Source organism: Phoca vitulina, unplaced genomic scaffold (assembly GCF_004348235.1).
Source record: "Phoca vitulina isolate PV1807 unplaced genomic scaffold, GSC_HSeal_1.0 scaffold60, whole genome shotgun sequence".
Lineage (NCBI taxonomy): Eukaryota > Metazoa > Chordata > Mammalia > Carnivora > Phocidae > Phoca > Phoca vitulina.
The window spans coordinates 1,858,767-1,869,125 of NW_022589763.1; positions in this window are offsets into that span (position 1 = coordinate 1,858,767).

Genomic DNA, 10,359 nt, shown 5'->3' on the forward strand with positions numbered 1-10,359 from the left:
CTTCCCATATTTCTTGTTTTCCATGCAATCACCAAATCCTAAAGACTCTTCCTGTCTGATATTTCTCAACTTTCTTTCCTTCTTTCTATTTTTGCTCAGACCACCTTAAACTAAACCTTCACTAATCCTAACCTAAATTATGACAATTGTCTCTTGACTAATTTTACCAGGAGCCCAGTTAATTTTTCCCAATGGGAATCAATCCAACTCGCCATCCCCTGCAATTAATTTTTTAAAAATTCATTAGTGGTCAAATAGTCTATGGTAGGTGGCTTAAAACAAGCAAAGCAAAAAAAACTTACAACTGTTCCATGTTGACTATCCAATTCATCCCAATATGGAACAGACTTCACAACTCAGCACAGGAGGTGTCTCTGGGGTTCTCTGGTACCCACATTCCAGGAAATCCACATCCAAGCTAAACTGAACCACTGCCTGTTTCCCAAGGCACCAGGCCTCTGCAACCCCGTGTCTTGCTCAAGCTACTACTCTGCCAGAGATACTTCCCTTCCACTTGTGTTTGGCCAAATCTTAACCATCTGTGAGTCATCCTCTTCCTAAGACCCCTTTTTTCTCTAAATTTATTCCCCATTTATAACTCTCCCATGTAATCATGCTAATGAGCATTTAGTAGGAGGTCTACTCTCTCATCAGGGTCACTGGGATGTCTGCCTTATTTTCTCCATGAAATAGTGAATTGTTATCAATAGCAGGTGTTCAGTAAATATGAGGAGATGTGAATGAATGAAACATGTATATGTAACAATATTGAATTATCCTTCTGTCTAGCTGAGGAGCTCCATGCAAGATGGACTAACCTTGGGATAAAGGTTTGATCTCAAAAGGAAACTCACTTCGTAAACACGTCAGGCTGATGTTCATCAGGTATTAAAACAACAAACAGAATAAAAATGGTGCCTTCGTCACATAAACCCTCAATAAAGTAAAACCAGTTGCTATCTTGAGTTGCTTACAAACACAGGACAGATCTGGGAAAGAAAAAAAAGTTTGCAAGAACCTAAACACACACACATGCAGAATTTGAGTAGGAAGTGAAGGAATATGAATTATTTCAATTTATGCTGTTATTTTGTTCCGTTTTCAAACCATGTGGAACTCATTCATTGTCTTTTCCGTAGAGCACTCTGGAACAGAGAGAGAATGATTTATCTGGAAACCAAAAAGGCCAGACTGGATGGTAAGCTGACTTCTGAGAAGGTGAATGTGTGGAGCTTCAACAAGAAGAATCTTTAGAGAGAGATGGTGGGCACTGAGGATCTCCTGTGAATTCCACTATAAATGTTCTACACCATCCATCCCTTTGATCTCAGATCTCATTCAAAGTCATGAACATTGATTCCTCAATTCTATGGTTTGGACATGCTTAATGAAGCGGATTCTGTTTATTTTGGTAACTGTTTAAAAAAAGGGAGGAGCCTCTCTGTATTTGATGTAGATAACTCCAGTTAGGAAACAGTTGTTTATGTATTTATGGAGTGGATCGAAAGTCCTGTAAAGTGACAAGGTCCGAGCTGATGCATCATTTCCTCAGGGAGCTCCTGGTCTGACTATATATGTGTGTTACAAACTCTGAGAGTGTCCTCTTCTTTATATTACTTATCACAACTGTGTCCATCAACCGATTACTGTTGAATCTTTGCACTCGTTATTAACATTTTTATCATGCTTTTGTCACCTTGTTTGGCACACAGAATATGGTCAAAAGATACCTATTGAATAAATGCATGAATGAGATATCCTCTATAATAAGTGATGGGCTAAGAAAACCAGCTCTCAAACACACATGCTCTGATTTGTAGTGTTTGCCCATTTCCATGGTGTAAATCCTCCACTGTGGTTGATTTCAAGCTACACCATGGTTGAACAGACAGCTTGCAGAACTCCTGGATGTTTGATCATTGGCTCCTCAGGCCAAGATAAGCCTCTCTGGTGCACGACTCATTCACAGTGATGTGAATGTGGTCTTTGATTTATTCAACACCCCTTCTCAACAAAAGAACACACTTCATAATTCAGAGTCAGAAAGATTATTCTTAAATGTGGTGAACATTTGCTTCAGGCTGCCTGGTGCGGGTTTTCTTCAGTAGAAAAGCACTCAATTGTTCTTGCAGCATCTGGCAGAACCAGAACCAGATTTAGAACCAGAGGTCTGAGGGTAACCTAGGGAAGGCTGCTCCATAGACCTTTTCCTTCTGCAAGAATCAGAAATGTTGCCAACCATTAATCTGGAACCTATAGCCAGTAGACTGGAACAAGAGAAATAAATAAGAAATACAACTATGGAGAGGAAAATAAACTCCCAAGTGTTCACAGGCAATATCATCCTTTAAATAGCTTAGCTTAAAATGATGCAGATAAAAAAAAAGACCTCCATAAGAAAATTTAGCAAAAGTGTTCGAGAATTCTATGCAGGAAAGAGCGGACCATTTCTGATACAGAAAGACGCTTATAAACAGAGGCACAACTTATGACCTTGCACGGGAAGACACACATATAAAACATATATTAATATATAATACATAATAACATATGTAAAAATACCTTAAAAATATCACAAAAAATTCATGTATTTAAGACATTCTGGTTGAAATCTCAATCAATTTTTGTTATGAAATTTTTTAATGAAATTTATCTCAAGGCAAAAGTGGGTAAGAATACAAATGATAATAAGAAAAAGATTAAGAAACTTGCACTGTCGTATTAAAACATGTTATAAAATACTCTGCAATAGGCCAGGGGAAACAAATACAAGTTCAACTTCTATCCCCAGGGAAATGCTAAATTAATATGTGGCATTAGAATAATTGGTTTAATATTCAGACCAAAGAAGGTTAGATTTTCACCTCATACCACAGAGTCAAGTAGGTTCCACATGTTTAATGTTTTGATATTTAAAACGGAAAAATATTATAAGAGCAAGTAGGGGAATATCTGATCTCAGAATGAAGAGAAGCTTTCCAAACAGAAGGGGGAAACCAGAAAAGCATGAGAGATACAGCTACCAACAATTAAAAAACTTTTGTACTTCCAAAAAAAAAAAAATTCAGTTGTACAAACAAATTTGAAAGGAAAACGATGAATGGCAAAATATCACAAAATATCTGCTACATGTAGGACATTAACGCCTGATGGAGCATTTGCTATATTTAGGATGTGTGAACGCCTTCTTATGTAAATTATTCTTATTACTCAAAAACCAAAGTCTAAACAGCTCAACAGAAATGTGGGGACAGGGTGTGTGGGTGGCTCAGTCGTTAAGCGTCTGCCTTCGGCTCAGGTCATGATCCCAGGGTCCTGCGATCGAGTCCCACATCGGGATCCCTGCTCGGCAGGAAGCCTGCTTCTCCCTCTCCCACTCCCCCTGCTTGTGTTCCTGCTCTCGCTATCTTTCTCTGTCAAATAAATAAATAAAATCTTTAAAAAAAAAAAAAAAAGAAATGTGGGGACAGGCTAATGAACGCTTGCTTTAGGACACTGCCAAGTTATGTAGTTTGCTAATTAATATGCATGAACGATAGAAAGAACATACTTCTTTTCTAAGTACCAAATTAGAAGCTGTTAATATGATAGCAAGTCTTGGGCATCAAGTGTGGGGAAGTCTTTCTGTCATATGCCAGTGTGGGGACATAGAAATTGGAAACCCTTTGGCAAGAACCTCAGATACATTCACATCCTCTACTGTGGCAATCCTACATCACAGAATTTCAGAGATTAATGGCAGTTTCTTGGCAGAGATGGACAAAAAATATGAAACGATCCAGATGTCCACCAAGATAGGATGAAACACTTTATGGTGCATGCATGGAATGGGATATTAGTCCCATGAATGACACTGGAGTAAGAAAATCATAGATTGTTATGGAAAATAAGTGGACTTTAAACCACATGGTTTGGCACCTAAACAGAACTGAAATTTCATATATATATATATATATATATTATATATTAATAATTTTCGTTGGCACGTACACTTACCCATATGTGAGCACATTCAGTGTATTTTGAGTAATGGGATTGTGAATGATTTTCATTTATTCCTTTTATCTATATTGCTGTATCTTACCTATAACATTTATAATATGAAATAAAGGCTTTACAAAAACTCACTGTAGTACAAACCTTATGTGTGAAAACAGTAGAAATGTGGTCTTTCTCCCCCCAATGGCCCCCAATCTGCCTTCCTTCTGGCCAATTCCTTCTGGCCCTCTAGCAACCTGGCCACATGGTGGGTGGCCTTTTGTGCACTTTTCTGGTTTCTGCTGGAAGGCTGTCAAGAAAGATTACTTTCCCCCATTTGAGATGTACTAAATCCAGTATTTTCTGTAGGAAAAAATCTTCTTGTTTGTTTTTTTTTTTATTAGTTTAAATCCTGGCTTGACAAAGGTCTCCTTTCCCAGAATCAACAATAAGAAAATGAAACTGCAGTGGGTACCAATCCTTCCCTCTGAAAATTGTGTTTTTAATCTTCCTTTTACTATTTATTTAAAATAGACCTCAACCTCCTATCATCATCCAGAAAGAAAAATAGAAAAAAAAAGCTTTTACACAGAATCTATTTTTATAATCATTCAGAGCCAAATCCTGAGGAATACCATAACCTCCAGCATCTTATTCAATGTACCATTGAATTATTTTGACATATTGCACAAAAGCTTATTGAACATAAAATAATAAAAGGGACTTTGTGATTCTTTATGTTATATGTGAAATCCCTTCAAGATTTTGTTTCTTTGCTTTTTATTATTATTTTAAAATTCACGTTGCCAGACGTTAACAGAAAATAGCCTGGTTTTTTTTGTTGTTGTTGTTCCCTTCCAAAAGCAGCATGTCTATGTTTTCTTTTTCATAACAGAAAGGTCGAATTCAGTTTTCACTAACACATCCCTGCTCTCAAGGCACTTTATGGCTTTTTAAAAAATTAAAATATACTTTTCTCTTTCTGTTTCTTAAATGATCAAGAGATAGGGCCTCAGAGTCTGGATGTTTTGACTAGAGCATTGTAGAAAATTTTAATGTAGGGCGCCTGGGCGCCTCAGTCGGTTAAGGGTTTGCCTTCGGCTCAGGTCGTGATCCCAGGGTCCTGGGATCAAGCCCCATATTGGGGGCTCCCTTCTCATTGGAGATCCTGCTTCTCCCTCTCTCTCTGCTGCTGCTTGTGCATTTCTCTCTCTCTCAATAAGTAAATTTTTTAAAAAAAATCTTTGAAAATAAAAAGAAAATTTTAATGTATGCCATGTTTAAAAATCCACCTGAAATACTGGCCTGGACTGCAGGTGATCTTTCTCTGGGGCTCACAGATGGGAGAAATGTGGGATCGCCCTTCCACTAGCTCCTTGATCTAGAAGAAATCATGAATACTTGAAGTCCTCTCATACATTTTAAATCGCAGCATGTGAGAGGGATTTTGAGAATTACAACTCATGTTCAAACTTGAGTTATCCTCTGTGCCCATCAAGATGATCATAATAACGATAAAGGTAAGAGTAGCTGGTTTTTCCACATTTCCATAGAAAAGTTTTTCCAGATATTACCTCATTTAGACATTGCAGTGTTTTTGTGGCTCATGGTCTTTTGTGGGACTATGCTGTGGGTAAAATAAATGGTTTAATCTCTTATGTGGGACCGTCCTATGGGTAGAATGGGTAGAATAAACTTCAGCCTTGCAGGGGCATAAACCCAAGAAGCATGGGTCTCTGCTTTCAAGAGCATCATGTTAGCCTGGAAGGGAGACACCTGATTGGTGAGAATTAGTCACATGACCCCATCTGGAGGCAAGGGAGCCTGGGAAAGGTGGTGTATCCTTTCTTCTTCATCAGCTTAACCTGGAAGGGAGACATATCATTGGTGAGAATTAATCATATGACCCCACCTGGGTGCAAGGGAGACTGGGAAATGTGGTGCATCCTTTCTTCATCAGCTTAGACTGAAAGGAGACACCTGATTGGTGAGAATTAGTCACATGACTGGATCTGCAGGCAAGGGAGCCTGGGAAAGGTGGTGTAACCTTTCTTCTTCATCGGCTTAGCCTGGAAGGGAGACATATCATTGGTGAGACTTGGTCACATGCCTGCATCTGGATGCAAGGGAGACTGGGAAATGTGGTGCATCCTCTCTTCATCAGCTTAGACTGAAATGGGACACCTGATTGGTGAGATTTAGTCACATGACCCCATCTGGAGGCAAGGGACCCTGGGAAATGTAGTCTGTGCCTGGGAAACTGCACTTCACCAACATTCTGCAATATGGCAGCAGATGCGTGAGGCTTCAGGGATAGCTAATCACCTTTGAGTCATGGAAATCACATTCTTATCAACATCTTAGCAAGGGAAGGGAACTACGAGCCAGATTTAGATCCAGGCTACCGTCTGTGGCAAGGCTGCTTTTTAAAAATGTCTTCTATGTACTAAAATGGGATAGCATACCAAATAAAATATCACCAAGATTTTTTTAATTCCTTTTTTTGGGGTTGAAAATGTTTACAGAGTTAAGTTTTCCCTCCTATGTGTGACTTTTGAAATTATCCAGATCTACACTTGGAATCCCATCTGTTCATTTCTCCATCTCTTGTTACATATTCTAAGAGAAAAAGACTTTTAAAATAAGAAATAATTATTGAGACTATATTAAGATGTGTGAAAGGGGCTGGAGACCACTCAGGATTGTGGCATTCTCCTTTATGGATGGAAGGCTTTTCATACGTAAGAGTTATCTGCTCCAATGAGGTACAGTTGGTGGAGCAATGAGTCCTGAAAGGGGCCAGGTATATTTTTACGGTGTGTCGACAAGGTGTAGCTAGGCCATAGTGCGCACACTGTGAGATTTATGCAGACATTTTGGATAGTAAAATATTCAGCAGGAAATTTAAAAATTGATTTAGTAGTCTGCTCAAATATGAGTCCTTGAATCTTGAATCCCAATATATTCATACATATATAATTTTATATCGATTTGTATATATTTTATACATTTATATATTAGGTACTCTATCTACCTACCCCTCTCTCTCTCCTCTGTTTTCTCACTGCTTTGCTCTCACATCTCAACGTGTTTCTGACAGTCCAGACCAGGACTGAACTTTCTTTTTACACAATCAAAAGGTGTCATAGGGTTTCTAAAACAAAACAAATGCTTTTTTAATCTTTCAGATGATTGACGCTACCCTAATATGTGGTAGGCACAGCTGCAGGATTTTTTTTTAAATAGGACTTTTGACCATTGTCCCATGATCCATATGTTATCTCAGTGGTTTTCCTAATAATCCTATAAAGTGAGTGGTGTCGTTGTCATCTGATAGACAAAGAAATGGAAGCTCACGTAGATCACACCTAGGTTCCCACAGCTGTTAAGCGACAGAACCTAAATTCATTCCCACATCTCATTGATTCAAAGCCTTGTTTGTCCTGCTCCATTCTAATAAGCCTCATGGTTGAGCATAACCCAACCTAGCACACAGGTTCCTTCTGGTTCTCGTTCTGCTACATGGCTCTGGATGGGCAGGTCACAGCCAAAGTCACACGGTGTAGGAGCAAACCATATCATCACTAAGAACTCTTCCTCAGAATTCAAGTCTTCCAAGAGCGTTTGTGAAGCCTAAATTGAATGCAGTGTGTAACGTGCTTTGGAAACCACAGCTAGTTTAAAAGCTCTGGAAATAAAAGCTTAAGCATGGAAATAGCAATGCATATGAACTACATGCAGTGGGCAAGTCTCTGTTCTAAGCACGGTATTTTCTATCTTAACAATTACCTATAAAGTGGGTGTGCAGTGAGCTTCCTCTTTCTCCCAAGTCTGGAAACATAAGCACAGGAGCTTAAAAAACACATACCGAGGTTTGGATGTCTATATGGGGAGGAGGACCCTGCAACATGGTGGAAATGAGCATATTAGATCCCCCCACAGAGCTTTAAACCATAAGAAAATGCACAGTGGGCCGTGGCAGTTTCCCAGGCACAGACTACATTTCCCAGGCTCCCTTGCCTCCAGATGGGGTCATGTGACTAAATCTCACCAATCAGGTGTCCCCTTTCAGTCTAAGCTGATGAAGAGAGGATGCACCACATTTCCCAGTCTCCCTTGCCAGACCACCTATTGACTCTCGGCACTAAACCCACCACTTGTTCATCTCAACCTTGACAGATTATAACCACAGAGGCTTCTCCCTCAAAGATTCTAGTTTAATTGGTTAAAGATATGGGTTGGTGTATTGGGTTGAATGATGGCCCCACAGAAGATATGTCCACATCCTAGACCCTGAAACCTATGAATGGACCTTATTTAGGAAAATAATCTTTGAAGACATAATTAGGTAAAACATCTCTAGATGAGCTTGTCCTGGATTATCCAAGTGGACCCTAAATTCCATGACAGGTGTCTTTATAAGAGACAGAAAAGGAGACACAGACACAGAGGAGAAGCCACGTGAAGATGGAGGCAGAGATGGGAGGGATGCGGCCACCAGCCCAGGGATGCCTGGAGCCCCAGAAGCTGGGGGAGGCAGGAAGGACCCTCCCTGGAGCCTCTGGAGGTGGGGAGCCTGCACTGCCCGGGTCTCAGTGGCCCTGCCCTGCCTTGATCCTACACATCTGGTCCCCAGAACTGGGAGATCATAAATTTCAATTCTTTTAAGCACCCCCCGAATTGGTGGTAATTTGTTACACCAGTCCCAGGAAGTGATCACACCAGGACGTGAGGAATTTTTAATCTCCCCAGGTGATCACAACACGAAGCAAAGGAGGAGAACCACTGGCTTCTTAGGATGTAACAAGGTTAACTCTGTTAGGAAGGCTGAATGGCCAGACACTCAGGATGGAGTTAAAATGACCTTTGGGCTTTCCTTTCCAGAAATATCGGGTCCTCCTGGAACCCAGAAACTCACTGTACTGCCCATAGTTTGGGCCTACTTGATAAAAAGTGCAGAAAAAGTGCCACAGGATGCAGCATCCTGCGGCCTGGATTTAGTGGCAGGATGGAGGCATCCCTCCTCACATCTAGACTCCAGTCCAGCTTCCCTGGAATGAGAGCTGCATGTGCCATTAGAAACCAAATCTTAAAGAGAATCGCCTGGGTTGGGTTTTGTTTTCCAGTGAAGCCCTGGGAGCAATCAAAGATGGACAACTGACTGCTAGCTAAGGATTTTGCTTCAGCATGCAGATTTACAAGCACATATAGCAGATGTTAGAAGTTTGTGGAGAGCGGGAGTGGGGGGAGACTATCTCTTAGTTAACATATTATCTATAGATCATAATAGAACCATGTGTGATTCCAATTAATGATCTGAAGTCACACACATCCCCATTCTGGGCAAACTGATTTAAGTGTGTTTGCTCCTGGGGGAGTGGTCCTTGTCTCCCAGCCATCTCATTCTGCCCTGCCATCAATCTTATGATTTCTTAGTCATAAAGATGTTGCTTACCCTTCCATCTGATGTGGCCTTTGAGTCCCCTGGAATCCTGAAATCTTTCTGAACCACATGTAATGAATCTGAATGTCTCAGGGTTGTATTAAGCTGACCTGTACATTTGTTTTACATCCTTTGAGAAGACAATAAGTGCAGACCATCAAATGCCTCTTCCTGCCATCCTAGCTTGCCTACAGTGGGACGTGGCAAGTCCTTAAGGGCGTACATTGAGCCCACCTACGGAAGTGTATCTATCTATCTACCCATCCATCATAGCTATCTGTGCATCCTTCCATCCTATCTATGTATCTATCTATCCACCCATCCATCTATCCATCCATTCATCTATCTCTATATCTATCATCTATCTATCTATCTATCTATCTATCTATCTATCTATCTATCTATCATCTATCTATCTATCTATCTATCTATCTATCTATCTATCTATCATCTATCTGTCTATCATCTGTCATCTTCATCTTCATCACCATCATCCTCCATATATCTAACATCTATGGCAGTGGTTCTCAACTAGAGACAAATTAGCAGTAGCATTTGACAGTATCTAGAGCCAACTTTTAGTTGTCACACCTAGAGCGGGGCGTGCTACCAGCATCTATGGGGTAGAGACCAGGGATGCTGCTCAAAACCCTACAGGGCAGAGGACGCCCCACCCCACAGAGTCATCAGCCCCAGATGGGTGCAGAGGTTGAGAAGCCCTCTGGCTGAAGCTCTGTGTGTGGAGCATGAACTCTTGAGGCAGGATGTGTTTCCTACACATCTGGGTACTCGCAGGGCCCCTCCCTGTATCTGGCACACAGTAAAGGCTGTGTGGATATATGTGAGCAAATGCATGGGCTAATGAGTGAGACACTGTCTGTGCATCCCACAGCATCATGAAAAGCCAAGCTTCTTGCTTCAGTGCCTGCCGCAGTTCA